The 17,630-nt window shown below is 39.1% G+C and overlaps 1 protein-coding gene across 16 annotated transcripts in view; it reads right to left on the reverse strand.

Moving 5' to 3' along the window:
• Positions 1-17,630, reverse strand: part of CELF4 (CUGBP Elav-like family member 4) — a 712,244-nt gene that overhangs the window by 602,498 nt on the left and 92,116 nt on the right. The window lies entirely within an intron of this gene.

Here is a 17,630-nt window from a genome sequence, read left to right on the forward strand (position 1 = left end):
TCCCTTTGGAATAGTAAAACTGTGCTTTAATTCCAACTTCAGAAAGACTCTGGTTTTTCCACACAACCTCTTAAAACTGTGGCCTTCCCAGGATGACATCAAACAAACACCAGTGGGGCTTCACCACATGGAAAGGCGACCTCTGGCACACACATCAGCAGCCAGCAGAAATGTGAGTGCACACCCTGGCCATATGCTACTGGGAGTCTCATCCTCCTGTAGTGGATCCCACAGGCTCCAATATGGTCCCCCAGACCACTGTGTTCATGCCCAAGGTGGGCATTGAGTGTGGCCCTGAGTCACCTGAAGGTCTGGCTGGGTGCCCCAAAAGCCAAACATCAGAGGGTGTTGAGTTTGTGAGGTCCCCAGGATGAGGTGAGAGATGAGGAATCTGACTCCATGTTCTCAGAAGGCTGATTTATTATTTTATGATATGGTATGATATTCTATTGTATTAAAGAATACTATACTAAAACTATACTAAAGAATGCAGAAAGGATACAGACAGAAGGCTTAACAAGAATGAATAATAAAAACTCATGACTGACTCCTCAGAGTCCAACACTGCTGATGGTGATTGGTCATTAAGTAAAAACAATTCACATGAAACCAATCTAACATTGACAGCTGGTAAAAAATCTCCAGACCACATTCCAAAGCAGCAAACACAGGAGAAGCAATCAGATCATTATTGTTTTCATTCTTCTCTGAGGCTTCTCAGCTTCCCAGGAGAAGAAATCCTGGCAAAGAGATTTTTCAGAAAATATGTCAGTGACAACAGGGTAGTTGACACAGCCCAGCACTCTGAGCTTCACCAGGAAATTGGCAACTGGTAGGAAAGATGCTTCAGCAGCCTCAGTTGTGCAGAGCAGGTTTAGGCCTGGAAAGATTTGCCTGTGGTAATGAATAAGGGTGTAGGGAAAGCTGAAAGTGCCTCCTGCCCTTTGAGGACTGTGCCAAACTGGTCCATTCTGGGTCATAATCTAGACAGCTTAATGTAACCAATCTCTTCCTTTTAGTGTCTTCCCCTTCCTCAGTGAGAGTTGTTTCAGCCCCTCTCAATGTTTTCCAGTTTAGCAAGGGCCCCCCTTTTCTTTTAAATCACTTTAAGACCTTCTTTGGGTTATCTTTCATAAATTTAAATTTTAATGAGAATTACACCAGTATTTTCATTTAAATGAAGCTGTTTTCATTACATGAAATTGCTTCAGTGTACTTTTGTATAATGCTCATTTTCACAGAGATTCTGAAAAACTATGAGTGCATTCCTTTAAAAAAAAAGGTAAAATTTTAACTCCATTTAACCATTCCATATTTCCCATAACACAGTTTTCCTAGGTTTCCATTTGAATTTATTTCTTTGACGGTAGGTAAGTCAATGAAATTATCCTCCAGAGGTGGAGAGTTGCACTTGGAATGGATTTGAATATTTGTTAGATTTTCAATGAACTTGTTGGAGTCCACATCAAATCTCTCTGTACCTCCCATGTATTACTCACATTTCCTCATATTAGAGTGCACATGTACACGCTATGATTTGTTTTGTGTAACCATTTCCTGCCTTGTGGAGGCTTGCAATTTCACTCCAGTGTGTGAATTCTTAATTATTTTGCTGATTCTTATTATTTTTTATTTATTCTGTGATGCTTCTCATGCAACTGAGTTACCACATCAGTTATCTGTAATGACCAGCAGGGATATTTCTTTCGAAGGAAAATTAAACATCACTTTACTGTGTGAGGAAAGAATTTGAAGGAATTAACTGTGGCAGACAAAGGCACACTGCATCTCACTTGAGTCTGTGATGATTAGAGGACTTTCTCTCCTGATTGTCTCATCCAAACCAATACACAAAGAAACTCTTCAGGGGGAAACGAGAACCTCCTCTCTTCAGACAAGACAGAAAATGCACTCTATGCAGCAAGGAAATTAGCACCTATTTACCCTGCATGCACTCCAGAAAAGAGGCCCTTGAGGCAAGCCAGCGAGTGTGTGATCCCATAATGGATAATCACAGACTGGTGTGGGTTCGTGTTCTTGCTTCCTGACAAACTGTTTTTCAGAGCATACGTTCTACATTTTTCAGGTCTTCTGAGGACCTGTGAGCCAGCTACTTGTACCCTAAGAAGAGTGTATGCTCAAAATTAGAGAAGAAATATCAACTAGGAATGAAACCTAGACTCTCCTGGTAAATAAACAGACCCTGATGAAGTGAGCATCAAGGGAGAATTTCTAATTTTCTTCTTGAAAGCAATATGTTTCATCTGTATGCCACTTATAAGTAAGTGCTTTTTTCCATCTCTGTGATTCAGGATGAACCAGAACAGTTACAAACCCAGTAACGTTATAAGTGAACAGTAACATTCCTGAACTTAATTATTAAGAAGAGCTTTCTACTGATTGATTTTTTAATAATAGAATGCAAATTATGGACTATGAAGATTATTTGTTCAGAAATATTAATCAACAATTATTTTCTCTAGCTAAAATATAGATTTTTCTTCCATTAATGTGGAAAGGGGTATTATTTATTGTTTACATTCTTTACTTTTCCATTTTTCTAACTGTATAGAAAGTGGCAAAGAAAATATGTTGTTGGGATTTTTTTTTCCCAAGGTTCAAGCAGAATTGTCTTCAGTGAAGAGTGTTCTCAGAGTACTGGAAACTAAAGGGAACCTCTGCAAATGGGATTTGCAAAATTAGTATTTGCATTCAATTTTCAGCATCTACGTCACTTAAATTTTCAGAGAGCTTTTCAGAAGCCCCAAGAGATAGAATACAAAAGATACAAGCTAGTCAGAAAACTGTACATTAATACTTATATTTTCACTTCATCTCCTTTGAAGGTCTGCTTGAAGTTGTGCAAAGACAGGACTCATAGGAAGTACTTGCCCATAGTAAGTAGTATCCTGTATGGAAACCCATTTATCCAACTTTCAAAACATACTCTGGACCCACCTGTCCCTTCAAACATCAAAGGTTGTATTGAAGGGATATTTGAACAGGAAAGACCTTATTGGGAAGTGAGGACCACAAGATATTAAAAATTACCATCAGAATGACGTAAGAAACACTCAGGCAAGTGTCTGAGCCCTCTCTCTTTCTTGCTTTTTACATTGGATATGTCCATCCTTTGTTAAAGGTCTCTGTCTGCTGCTTGACACAACAAATAAAGCATACGGCATGGGAATATTAAATCCCTCCCCAAAGTTTCAAGAAAGCCCTTCTCCCTTTTCTTCCAGGGTTTTATTTTCCCCCTCCTGCTCTGCCTGAAGAACTGGGGGGAAGGGCAGGAGAGATTTCCGTGTGAAATCAAAAGGTACCCTTGAATCAAGTCTGATAGGCTGCTGAAAATTCAGCACAGAAACGTGTTTCTGTCAGTGAAAGACCTTGTTTGTTACCGTAAGGATTGTATGCAGCACGTTGTTTGATCCTGAGAGGACTTTGATCTATGCTAGCACCTAAAATATAGCAAAGGATGTCACTAAGCTTTGGAAAAAGAAGGGAAAGGAGAAACAGGAAGGGAGGGAAAGTGCAGGTGTGTGGTGCCAAAGCAGGTGACACTGAATTATTGATGTATTGGTCAAGTGAAAGTGGTTTTGTACAGAGGAGAGCCAGGTATTGCATTTCTGGGGGGAACTAGATTTTGCTGTCTACCCCAGAAAACACTATTCAGGGACAGAAAAGGTCCAGCAGAGCATATCAGAGCAACTTTGGGCATTAAATTCAGAGCAAATAATTCCTTTACCTACATGATCTGTTTTCTAAGCCTTTTCTGAGGTATGAGTGAATGAAATCAGTCTCCCCTCCTTCTTGTATCACCAGAATTGGGAGTGGTTTGATTGAGCATCAGTGTTGAAAGTATTCTGAACCACTACAAATGTGCTAACAAAAAAAAAAGATGGTTATACAAAGGTACTCCTGAGCCACCACACTGCTGTGGGTGCTGATCCAGAACTATCAGGGAGAGATGTATGAGGCATTTAAGGCCAAGGGCCATCTCTGGATGTGAACAGGTCAGAGGTGGGTGCAGGTCTCTGATAGCACATGAATTTTTCTGGTGTTGGTGGACAGTGTAGAGAAATAGCATGAAATCTCATTGCTAATCTCACTGCTAACAAAGCAGGCTGAACACATATTAACACAATTAAAACACATACAGGTGTCTGATGTTTGTGTACCTGTGAGCAGCATGGGAGACCTTAAGCAAAAACCACTGAAAGGAAGTTGCCTAGAACCATCTCTTTCATATGCCAATGTGTGATTTCCTCATCTGTCCCCAGGACACTGGTTCATTCACAAAAACAACCCCAACATACATCTTGTGCTTAAAAATAACAAGATGAACCTGAAATTCCCCTTGACAAAAGCAATGTTTTTCTGCAATTCACACCCACGGAAGGGGAGAGGAGACATGATCAAGGAAGACAATGGATGCACCATTTTTCCCTGTGCTTATTGATGCTGGAGCATCCTGGATGGGTTTTGCTCCCTGCTAGCCATCTCCCCTTTCTGTGCCCTTTGGTGAGATGTGGTGGAACATGATAGGCATCTTGTATTATGTCTTGGAGAGATGCAGAGAGGAGAGAAGTGAGGAATACTTAATACGATGCAGAGGTTCACTGCAGTGACAATGGTCTCTATTATTCTTGACATGACCCTAATGCAAGCACAGGGCTGTTTGTAGGATGCCTCTTTTTATCGACAAGTGTATCTGACCCAAATTTTATCACAGATGTCAAATACAGTATGGACAAGTGCAGCATGAGTCTAAGAGAAATTCTCCTTTCTTAAAATAAATATATAAAAATAAAGCACTAGTAAGAATGTCACTCTTTCCTTATTTATTTTCAGGTCAATCATGAGAAAGAGAAGAGAGGCAACCCCCTTCTGAAAGGCAAGAATCATCCTGAGCCATCAACTTATATCGGAAGAAAGCTTTTCCCTCCCAACAGTTATCATCCTTTGTCAGCATCACAGGAGTGTCTAGGACACTGTAGTCAAAAGCAGGAGTTGTCACTGCTAAGCACTGTACACAAACACAGATACATATGAAAGGAAAAATACTTTTCTGGAGGACTCTAAATGCCTACCAATCAAAGAGATAGCACTGGGGGAAGGTTAATTAGCTCCATTTCATAGTTAGGATATCAAGGCAAAGGTGGGTTTGTTGAATTCTGTTACGTAGGCAAGAACTGAATCTAGAGTTTGGAAACACTGGTTCTAGTTCAGCCCTCAAAACTGCTCTTTATCATTGGTATTTCTCTCTTCACTACCTCAGGGAGGATAAAGGTGACCAGTTTGTACAGAGGCAACTGAGGAGCTGCCGACATCTTAATGAAACCTGAGGTCATGTGCAGCAATCTCCATCTGTGTGCCTGGTCCCCTCTCATCACTGCATGTCAAAAACCTTAAAATCATCTTTAAAAACCTTAAATTCATCTTAAAATCATCCAGGTCCAGTATCGTGCCTCAAAGAATCACACCAAAATATTCATCCACTCAAAAAAAAGTCCTTAGCATTTCCAGAAAATTACATAGCAATTTCTATAAAAATGGAGGGAGAGGAGGAGAAAATAAAGGAAGCATATGTGCAAATATCTTCAAATAGTCAAGGATCAGGGGAGTAGGAAATTTAGCTGGGGAGGGCAGAGAAAAGCCAGTGTCTGTTCACTTTTTAGTTTGAATTAGGTAATGCAGGGATTTGTATCAGGGAAGCTACGTATGTCAAGCAAATGTCATGCCTGCCTGTTTGGGTTGATTTCTGCTTTTCTGGCCTTTTCATTTGAGCAAGAATTTTCTATCAGATCCAAAACTCAGTCTTCACATAAATGCATGATCAAATCCACTATGATCCCTCAAATGAAAAGGTCTTGAATTGACATTTTCTAGAGAAAATACTTTCATTAAAAATAATTTAAAAAAGAAACCATACAAAAACTCTACCCTACAAACAAACAAACCCCTCCCCCAACCCTAAACTAACCAACCAAAAAAAAAACCCCATAATGCCCTAGCAAAGGTCTTATGCATTATCAAGCATGCTGTCTAGGTGAAGACAAAACATACAAAAGAAGAAAAAGAAAAGAGGAGAAGCCAGATCATGAGATGACAGAGACTAGTGGACCTCTCAGTCAATACAGCAGTACTGCCTTCCTCTAGATATGCAGAATTGTTATATAAGCACAGGATTTGGGGATGAGATAGACTTCTTAAGGAGAAATCAGAGTTTTGAGTTTTATGTATTTCAGTCAAAGGAGAAGTGTTACAAAGTGTTCATTCTGGAAATTTTCCTGTTTTCACAGATTGAGAAACGATATTAGGATGGAAAAATGTACTTATATGGTAACTCACACTCCAGGTTCAAAGAGTAAATCCAGGTTTTAAGAACTGAATGAACAAGTGATTTTAAATTTGCATGATAGATACTATGGTCTCCATTGTTTTGGATTTCTGCATGCCACTGACATGGCTACTGCTTCAGAAACTAAGTGCTCTCACAGAAAACCAGTTTTCTTTAAGGGAGACAAGAAAAAAATTGGAGGACAGCTTCTGCAAAAGTGGTAGTGGACACAAAGGAAAGAAATAGACGTGCATGCAGTAGGAAGTAGCTGCACACTGATGTGATCTGTGACTGGATAGTTGTGCAATGTCTAAATGCTGAATGGTGTTAGTTGTTAACTGTTGTTTTAACTTTAATTTTATTGAACCAAAGGCTCCATGACTAGAGCCATTGGAGAAAAAGCTTCAACTAATTGGCTTTTAGACAAGTTTTTCTGGGGAATTGTTTTGTGTACACAGGATATCAGAAAGAGAGTGATTTAAACCTAAACATATTTCTAGGGCAAAAAAAATTCTATCAAGGAGTAAACACTTTAAAACTTTTTAAAACTTTTTTTAACAATATTGAGTCCATTTGGTACAGTTCTGATTTTATCCAAGTTGACTTAAGTGCTTTAAAAGTGAAGTAAGGAAAAAGGATCATTCACTTCGATTAAAAGGGCATTAGGCTAGGTTTCAAAAAGCCACAAGGTAGCATATCATCTTAGTCAAAGTTCAAGGTTAGAGCTGATATTAAAAAGCAAGGCAAGTGAAATCAAGAGGGTTGCTGTTAAACTTGGCTCTTGTCATGGTGTCGGCTTCTGTTCAGAATTCTCTTGGCCTCTGGACAAGATACTGCAATTCAATAACAGCTAGCAGAGACTTTCTAGGACTCTCAAGGATGTTTTCTGAGTTTCAAATGGAGAGACCTCCAGTGGCTCTGATCTGTATCATCAGGCCACCTCAGAGAGGTGCAAGACTTCAAGTGACATCTTAGGAGCAGTGCTGGCTGGCTGGATGGGCTATGAATAACCATAATAACAACGATTATAAAAAGAGTTTGCACATCAGAGCGAAAGAATGAGGAGCAAAGAGGATAAATGTGACTCTTCAGCTATCTGCATGGGAAAGTATGATTAATAACTACAGAGGCTTAGCATAACCTCCTCAGATAACGAGTGAGGTGGCCTTCTACAAGCCCTGATTATCCTCTTCTAATGGGCTTCATATACTGTGTAAACTAATAACCAAGGCCTAAGGAAGGCACACTCCAGGGTATGCAGGAAAAACACTCGGCCCAAATGTGATTAAGTTGGTGAAAATTGCCCAGCAACACAGTGTGGTCTGCTTGAGGAGAGGGGGGACCAGGAGCAGGGAACGAGAAGCAATGTATCCTGCAAAGAAATGAAGCAGAAACTAGCACAAATCTGCCTTTTAATGTCGATATGCTGGTATAAATCTCTTGGCTTTCAACCAGGATTGCTGTGAGTTTTCAGCTGGAATTGGTGGAAAGGCAGTGCACAGCCACAAGGTGTTTAATACCAAGAAAGAGAAGCACCTGTAATGAGGAGATCTGATTGCAGTTCTATTCAGAAAGTCAGCAGCAATGAGAGATCTGAAGGGTAACTCAAGTTGTCAGTCAGTGTTTCAGTGCTGGAGAGTGAAGAGGTGCTCATAGAAAGCTGAAGTCCTTAAAGTGAGTGAGTTCAACAATACAACCCTGGCCCAGGGAAAAAAAAACATTAAAAAAAAAATAAAATAGAAAAAAAAAATGACCTTCCAGCTCCCTTGGCTGTATCTCTAAAGTGCAAGCACAGCTGAAGGGACTCAGCTGTATAGGGCATCTAAAGAAAGAGGACAAGATTCTCATTTGAGCTGCACTGATGTAAAGAAGCTTAAACTCTGCAAGAGCCTATGGAGTTACTCTGAATTTACATCCAGCCAACAAGAGTACTGAATGGCAGCCCCTCCCTCACTGAGAAACATAATTCTTAGCTCCGCAATGAATATCACATTAGATTATCCAAACTGAAATAATTGTAAATACTAGATTTATCTGGACTCATTTGTGCTGTCTGCTTAATTGTTGCACTTCACTCAACAAGGACAATGAAATTAGTTTGGACAGGCTCACTTTAAAAGCATTATCATTGTGCTGTGGCAGGTTGGATTCAGAGTACTGGTAGAAAAGGTTTAAGGCTTAACTGACAAAAAAATGAAACAGGAATACATAGCAATATTCATAAATTTGGGACCTCCACTGGGACATGACTGGTTCCAAAAAAAACCCCATACAAAGCCCTCAAATATCAGCATTTTCTCAGGCTTCCCTCAGAAGCTCTGTGCTTGTTGAATGCTAGCAACACATGCCCAACATGCCCAGGAGTGTCTCAGCCTCTCCTCTCCCAGGTGAAAGCGTGAGTCACGTCAAGCAATGTGAGGATGCAGTGGCAGAAAAAACAACAAGGTGGGAGCAGCAGGCTGCTACCAACAAAACAGGTACCCTGAAAGGTTAGAAAGGTTCACCCTCTGTACATCCCACTCCCTTCCCCTGTGCAGGATAAACACAGGCAGAGAAATCAATCCCCAGTTGCTCTGAGGAAGAACACAACATGTACAACCCTCTCCTGGGTGTCTTGTTTCTTTTGGGCAGCATGAGTATGCATGAAAAGCTCATACACACTAAGCCTCATAATTTCAAGAGACATGAGGTTTAGGACAAGCCAGCTCTGCAGTCTATATACATGTGGCATCCCAAAACTTGTGGAAATGTTCAGTAAGCTGAGTATCTCCCTTTGTCTGGAGAAAATACATGCTCTCCCAGGCAGAAGTAGTTGGGAAGCACAGTGTTCCTCCTCAGCAGCTGTAATCTCAACTCATTTCACCAAGCAGGCATTACGGGAATGCAGGGTAATGTTTCCAGCAAATCTACAAAGGAGATAAGAGATGGCAAGGACAGACGTGCAGGGTGAGATGGGATGGAGGAGAAAAGGAGAAAATGATGCTTGGCCAGACAGCAGACATTAGTGTGACTTCATTGAGAAAGGACACTACAAAATAGCCGAAAAGACAGAAGCAGCACCTCAAATGTTTACCAAGGAAAATCTCTACAGTAAGCTAGCCATAAATAAAAAGACCAAGAAAAACTGATTCCAGTTTTACCACCTTGAAAACAAAGTGCTCTTCCACTGATCAAAGCTGTAAATGAAATCAGAAACTCACGCCAGCATGTCTTATCAGTTACATATTTACCGTGCAAAGTCAATATAGTAGCATAGAAATTACTGAGCCATTCTAAGAACAAGAGAAAAATAAATTTTCTCCATCTGTTTGAAGGAACAACCTGAGCTTGGAATGGATTAGTTATAGCTGGACAGAACTTGCTCTGCCAAAACCTGCCTACAAAGCTAGTGATCAAAACACTCATTTTTTGCAACATGTCAAAGAAAATATGCACTAGAAAGAAGCAGAGGATTTTAGGATTGTAGTATACCATACCTAAGGGGAAAGTAAAAGAACAACTTCATTCTAGCACTAGAAGATTCATTTGGTGCTGAAAATGAATGCATATCAAGGTCAAAATATGTTACAGAAATCAAAGAAATTTGAATGCATGTTTTTACAAGAAATTGTATTTTAACAAACTTTTTTTTTTAAAGGAGTGGCATGGTGGGAAGGGGAGGGGAAAAAAGGTATAGGACACAAGATATAAGAAGTTCCCATTAAAGAGAAAAATGGGAAATGCACATTTCTTCTTTGAAAAATAGGTTAGGCTTAATTTTGTCCTTGTACTTACAGAAACTAATCAGAGAGATTTGACATTGCTGGGAACCTGCCAAGTGCAGCAGCTCATACATGCGGGGCCACTGTAAGTCTCTCACTGCAGCTTACTCAAAAGAGCAAAATCACTTCAGATACCTGCTCGCCTCAACTGATAGTGCAATCTCATGGTCAGTCACTCCCCACCACTTTCTCCCTGCCAGAGACAGAGCGCAGCAAGGGAAGGGAAGCACAGTAGCTAAATGGGTTACATCACGTCAAGTCCTATCAGAAGTTACCCGTGAGCGGAGAGATGGGACAGTTCCTGCCACTCCCAAAAGCATTCCAGCTCAGATAGTTCTTTAAAAGGTGTCCTTAACCTAAAGAACAGTTTTAAGTTTAATGCACAAATCATGCTCTTAGATTATTTAATGTAGGGAACACGGCTTATTTTTTAAAGGATCTGCAGCCAGTGGATGGATTTCACATGGTAAGGCTGGCAGGCTGTCTACTCTGCAACTGAAATGTTTTCAACAAGCATAGATGTTCTTAACCTACATAGCATAAGTAGCACTACCAGAAATAGTGTTTCAGGAAAGATTCAAGTCCTTACTGTAGAACTGCCCACCAAGAATTACAGTCATGGCATGCGGTTACTCCACAGCATTCAAGTCCATGTTTTAGTGTTTTCATTGATATTACATAGACTATTTAAGTTAAATTAGATCAAGACACAGGTATGTGTGTTTCAAAGATAATGATTTTGGTGGCAGAGATACACATCTGATCCATCACTCTTGTGCATGGCCTTCAGCCTTTGTATTAAAAAAAAAAAAATAAAAAGGAATTATTGTATTGTCGCTGAGTATCTGAAGGATTTTAAGGGATGTATACACTGCATGAAAAACATCAGGCAGACAATGCTCACACCAGCATAGGCTATGACTGGTACAGCTTGTAAAGCTGTAGTATAGGTGGGCACATCACCCCAGGAAGAAATCCAAATCACACAATTATACAGGATCTTATACTAAGTGCTTTTCTAGAAACTTACAGTGGCCTTGCAGATCACAAGCAGCCCAGACTTTGTAGTGCAAATATAGGAAGTGGGTGTTTATGGGGAGGTTAGCCTATGAACCATGACTCCTGGGCTAGGTAATGTCTCACTCTATGACTGAAAAAATGAAAAGTTAAAGGGTGCCTGTCCTCTTCCTCTGTTTCTCTGTGACTGGAAATGTGGGATGAGGAATGAAGGTTTACTGCTTGCAAGCTATTCCTGGGAGTATCCCATCATTGCCAAATCAGCAGGGTGATGCAACTGGCAATTCAAATACTTAGGGTTCATTAGTATCTAATGAACACTGTTGAAACACCAAGGCATCAACCATCCTTAATTCTTACAGTTTGGGGCTGGGACCTCTCTGTAGCAAAAGGGCTGTGGGAGCTATTGAAGGGCCCAGCAGGTGTCAGGGATGCTCAGTGTTTTGTGAGATCATGCATTCGCATGCAAAGATTCTTGGTAAAAATATGTTTCCCCATTTAGAGCTACGGTACTTTTCACGATGACATCATTTCAGCAGTGACAAATATAGCTGAGTCTGCTCTTTCCTACGCCATATAAATCCCTTGACCTCAATCAGATCATTGCTGATTTACACTTGTGTAAATGAAGTCAGAATCCAGCCCATGGTATTCACAAATGTAGGCCAGAGTAAGCATTACTCACAGACAAGAGACAACCCTTCAGAGGAAGGAAAAAAGATCATTTTCATGCAAATATACTTAATAATAAGGAACAAGAGTTCGAAATAAGAGTATGAATGAAATGCAATCAAGAACTGCTCTGAGATCAGATTTGCTTCTAACTTTATGATGCTGCATCAGCTGCTCTTAGAGCAGCTTAAGCCCAAAATTTGACCTACCTGAAACTTGTTATACATAATTTTTCATCAGGGATCTGTGAGCTGACTCAATCTCTGAGCTTGGCTTTGAAGGTAGCTGGAGGTGCTCAGCTACTTGCAGGGTCTAAAAAAATTTGTTCGCTGTGTTCTAAGAAAATGAAAACTTTTTTTTTCCCTGATATCCAGCTTTGCCCTCAAATTGTTGCACATTATCTATTTATTTATGCATAAACAGTGGCATTATGGTTTGGAGAATAGAGGTCCTTTGATGGGAGGTAAGCTTGACTAGCCTATGGGAGTTTACTGCTATGCATGTAAATGAGGACATACATACAAATATGCAGAACAGACAAGTGAAAATATACAGCATCTCTTTAAAATGAAATACTTTGATTGCTCCAATCACAAGAAGTTGTAAAACTACCCTGAAGAATTAACAGCCTCAGTACATGCTAACTACATCCATCATAAATTCGTCTTTAGTTTCTGTTATCATATCACTGTCTCTTGGGACCCCCAGTCCTGTCATCATTTGCCCTTTATAATTTATTCAGCTTGTACTTGCCTGAATCCTTTCTACTTATCATTCATCTTTACAGTTGTACATAAAATTAGATTGATCCTCCTATGGCAGACACGTCAGAGAGAAAAGTTGTCATTGAATAACACATAAAGCAAATGAAGGTCCAGCAAAACCTTTTGTTGAATAACTTGAAAATCATCCTCTGAGATCCAAAAGGTGTCAAATTAAAAAGACAAGACAATGCTACCTTGATGATTTTTTTTTCTTGCACATCATTTTTCAATTGCCACCAAATCTCAGACGCGACTGGGAAGCCTTTTTCCCATTTTGCATCTCAGGCTGAGTGTGGTTAGCCACCACAAAGGTGATGAATACACCAGTCTCAGCTGAGATAACAGTGTGCATCCAACACACTGGCTCTGTCAGGATGCTGGCACTGTGCTCTTTCTCTGCAAAGCTCTTTGGACTGGGTAGCAGAGAGAGAGTTTACTTTGTATTCTAGAGGCTGCCTTGTAGGGATACAGAAGCCAATCTTTAACTAGTGAAATGGAACTTTAATGTTTACCAAGCAGATAGGACCCAGGTGTTTCATCTCATCTGGTGAACAGAGCAGCACTGTCAAACTACAGGGGTTTTTAGCAAATGGAAAGTGCCTATAGCTTCCTCTTCCTCTCCTCTACCCTGCTTTATCCAAAGCAAGGTTCAAAAGTACTTTTTCTGCCTGGTCACTCAGAAGGAGGAAACAAGGGGTAAAAAAATAAATATCACTTTAAGCATGACATTGACATCCAAAAATCTTAAAGGGAGAATTTCTGGAGAATTTCTGAAGGACTGTTTTTTTTGTTTTGTTTTTTGGGGGGTTTTTTTCTCTTTTTCTTTTTCTTTTTTTTTTTTTCCCAAGTCTCTTACCTCAAATCTGGTTTTATTCCTTTTCATCTTCATTTTTAACTTCAGAAAACAGACATGTTTCTCCCAAGGGAACAATTAAATGTGTTTTCTTTCAAAATCTAAAGGGCATGGTGAGCAAGCTGTGTGTTCAGCAGGCTACTTTAATCAATGGAACCCATCCAGCCTACCACTGCTGACCAAATTGCAATTTACATCAGTAGAGAAAAACTTTTGAAATGGGAAGTTGTGGGAATATAATACCATTTTTGGCACAACACAGCATGCAGGGTGATATGTGGTTTAATGGTTTTCTAACAAGCTTTTGGAAAAAGCTTTGAAACATTAAAAAAAAAAAAGACAATAAGAAAGCAAAATTTCAAGGCCTTTTTAAGCAGTGAAATCCATGCTATATGTGCAGGATTTCTGAAGTCCACATGACTCTTATGTCTCATTTAAGCCTTATGACATGGATTTAAGAGAGGCCAGACCTTGCAAGGTACCCTCCCCCCTCTCCTCCATGTTCAGGTGTCTTTCCTCACATATACATAAAAATTTAAATGAGGTAAGACCAGTAATGTTGGAAAAACCTTTTTTATTAAAACAAACAAACAAACAAACAAAAATACCAACAAAACCCCTCTCACCTACATTTGGGTGTCTTTCCTCACATATACATAAAAATTTAAGTCAGGTAAAACTAGTAATGTTGGAAAAACCTTTTATATTAAAACAAACAAACAAACAAACAAACAATCCCTCAACAAAACAAAACAAAGAAACAAAACCTCATAAAACAAAAACAAACAAACAAACAAAAAAAACCCCCAAACTGCTGGCACCTGAAATAAGATGGAGAGTTTTTGTTTCTTTAAAAAATGGGTTTAATATGAGTTTTATAAGCTCACCTGTCTTCTAGTCTTAAAGAGGCATATTTTTGCATATGATGAATAAAACAGAATGCATTTTTTTCTAGATGGCAAGAAGAGACAAAGAATATCAGAACAGTTAGGGAGAAAACTAATTATGTTTCGCACTGAGAAATTTAGCATACCAGGAGTACCACTGGTCTCTTTCAAGAGGAATAGATACAGTAAGAAAACCCAGCCTATTTCCCAGACTGAACAAGCCCTGCAGATTGCTGAGGTTAACAGTTTCGTACATACTTAATTTCATAGTTATTCTTTGCAAGTCTTACAGGAAGGTTTTAACATTATGCAAAGAGACAGTGCCTCCAACCAAGTGTACATGGACTGTTCACTCCCATTGCCTGAGAGAGCCACAAAGAACTAGGGGAAGAAAAATGCTGCTGTGCTTATCATACAAGAGCTCAGTTTATTTGTGCTATAAATAAAAGTAGATCTTGATAGCGTAATTACATTTCTCAGCATTATCCTCTGCCATTCACTTGAGAAAGAAAAAAGAAAGGGGAGAAAAAGTTCGCTTCACTATAATTTGTAATCAAAATGACTACACTTAAAACATAATTTTATTTCCCCGATTTCATTTCCTGTGGAGCTTTGTGGGGCAAATAGATAATATTATACAAAATCTGCTGGCAGATATAATTCTCCCATACGTTGCACTCTCATTGTCTAGATCATTTTACCCCCCTAGCTTTCCTCAGGACCATGGCCTGTGGTTTGATATTGCATTTTATCATTGTGGGATATATCAGCATCAGAAATCCCAGGGGTGAGCCAACTTTTAACTTCTCTAATTTCTCTCTTCTGCTCCCCCAAATTACTCTCCCTTGCCTTAATTCGCTTTTTATAATGTGAGTTTAAAAAAAAAGAAAAAAAAAAGTTAGTTTCCCACTATGAAGGATTAGCACAGATTATGGTGAACAGTGTTAATTATAGGTGAGGAAAAAGAATAGTGCATCTCTCCAATCTGTTCTTGATTTCCCCCGTGTCTGTCTGTCTGGTAATAAGCCTCCTTTAATCTGGCAGTCCCCTTGGTGAAATCAGCGCCATGGACAGCAATATTGATTGCTTCTGAGAAACCATCACAGCTGCTCAACCAAATTACCTTTGATATGTGACCTTTAATGTAATTACTGCAACATCAAAGCATTTCTATAAATTATTAAAGAACTAATATACTTCATCATCCAGCCACTCTATTATATGTAAAATAAACAATCACAAGTAAACACTAGAATTTGAATTGTCCGACAATCACAAAGTGCTCTTTACATGCTGTGCCACATTAACCTTCCATTTTAGGCAAAACAATTTCAAACTCTCCAAAATAACCTAATTTACTCATTCAGATGAGGAAGATTCAAATGATAGTCTTATGTTTTACATTCCAATCCAGTTGCTTCAAAATATGTATCATGTTTCCTTCCCACCAAAAAACAAAGTGCCATAAAGACTTTATTAATCAACACATACCTGCTTGGAAGTCTTTTGATTATTCCACAAGATGAGTTTATGTCCTACATATAACATAGAAATATGTTTCACATATTTCTGTCATTGTACAAAGCACATCCAGAAAGTAATTACTGTAAAATATGTGCTTGTAGCCACTCCACTAAAAACAAAGTGATACATAGCTAAGAGGCAAGGCATCTGAATCTGGACAAAACCTCCTCATGCCTCACCATTTCCATACATTACCATTCATGTGCATATTATTAAAAATTACTCAGTTCTGTGTTTTACAATGCAAAGAATATGAACAGCAATATTGCAAGAGCAGGTAAGTGTACAGTTTACTGGGGAATGGGAAAGAATGGCTTAGTCTAGTCTATTTATTTTTTCCTATACCATGCCTGTTAATTGTTTTTGATGCCTCCTCAGTCGAGCTGTTTGTGTCACAGACAGTGGAGTGTCAAGAGAAGATGTTATATATGTCTCATTTTGAACTTATGTGAATAAGGACTTAGACCTCTGACCCTAAAATTGCCTCTTATTTTATGGTGATGAACTATGGTTGATATTTTTGGTGCATGTTATCAAGAACAGTCAGGTAAGTCATAAATAATTCTCTGCTACTCAGATAGGAACCATAAAACAGTATCCAGGCATGATACTTTATCAAGAGACAAGACTGGTTTCCTTAAATAAACTACAGTGACATCATTCAGAGGATGAGTTCAGAAACTTGGCAGAAAGCTGCATGAAGAGGGTTTGCTGGTGGAAAGTAAACCTTTATCCTGAGACAAATAGAACTGGAAATGAAAGGGATGGGAAAATCAGTGTTCAGAACTCTAAGAAACCTGGTTGCTCTTTTAGACAGAGGATTCACTGCTCTCAGCTCAATGAGATCTTGATGTGTCTCTTGAAAGTGTGTAAAGAAATTTAAAAAAAAAAGCCTTCTAGAGGCAGTGTGGCCAGTATGGAACATATGTAAGAGAAATTTCACGAGCCAAGGAAGAAATTGTTTCCCTGTAGTCTAGAATTAGTTGGTGCAGCCTTAGAAGGAAGTCTCAATCCTAATGCAAAAGCTGGTTGAATTCTACCACTGTCCAAGAAAACAGTTTTGACTTTAAGACTTTTGTGATTTGAAGTCTCTAACACAGAGATTGAGAATCAGAACGGTGAACATATAAGGAACTTAGAGGAAAAAAAATCCTAAATCATCACTTGCCCTCCCTCTCCAACACCTGAGTCCTCAATCTCACTGACCCACTGTGTTCTTGAAGACATTATCATCATACAATTTCAGGATAAGATTTTAAACTCACAGAGAAGATAGAGTTCCATAAAGTGAATGATCTCCTCCTAATGAGAAGTGCAAGCAGTCTCAGTGGAAAATCTGGAATTTCAGTTATTCTTTTTTAAATACACAACACCCTATTCATCACATCTCTAGTTTAGATAAATATGTATTTTATTTCAAGCATATTTCAGAAAATTTCAGTTAAAATGTTACCTGAAACACCCCTCTTCAACATATTCTCGCTCTCTTTTTTTTTCTATCCAGTTTTATCATTCAGGAAAGAGAGAAGCAAAAAGAAAATATTGGAAGGGGGAGGAGGAAGAAAAACTGAAATCCCCTCCCAAGACTGAAGTTACTTTCAATCTGCTGCTAAGGAGTTTCTGGAAAAAAAAATAATTCAGAGGGAGTTGTCAGCTGACAGAAATATTTTTAGGCAATGAAGTATGTATATATTTGCATAAGGTATGGCCTTTTAAGCAAAGATAGATGTAGATGAGCAAGTGCGTGGGCATCTCCATACTGGCAAGGTGGCTTAGAGATAGGTAAATAGACCCAGGATGATGGAAACA

This window comes from Agelaius tricolor, unplaced genomic scaffold (assembly GCF_023055355.1).
Source record: "Agelaius tricolor isolate 1412-34295 unplaced genomic scaffold, bAgeTri1.0.p SCAF_4, whole genome shotgun sequence".
NCBI classification, from domain to species: domain Eukaryota; kingdom Metazoa; phylum Chordata; class Aves; order Passeriformes; family Icteridae; genus Agelaius; species Agelaius tricolor.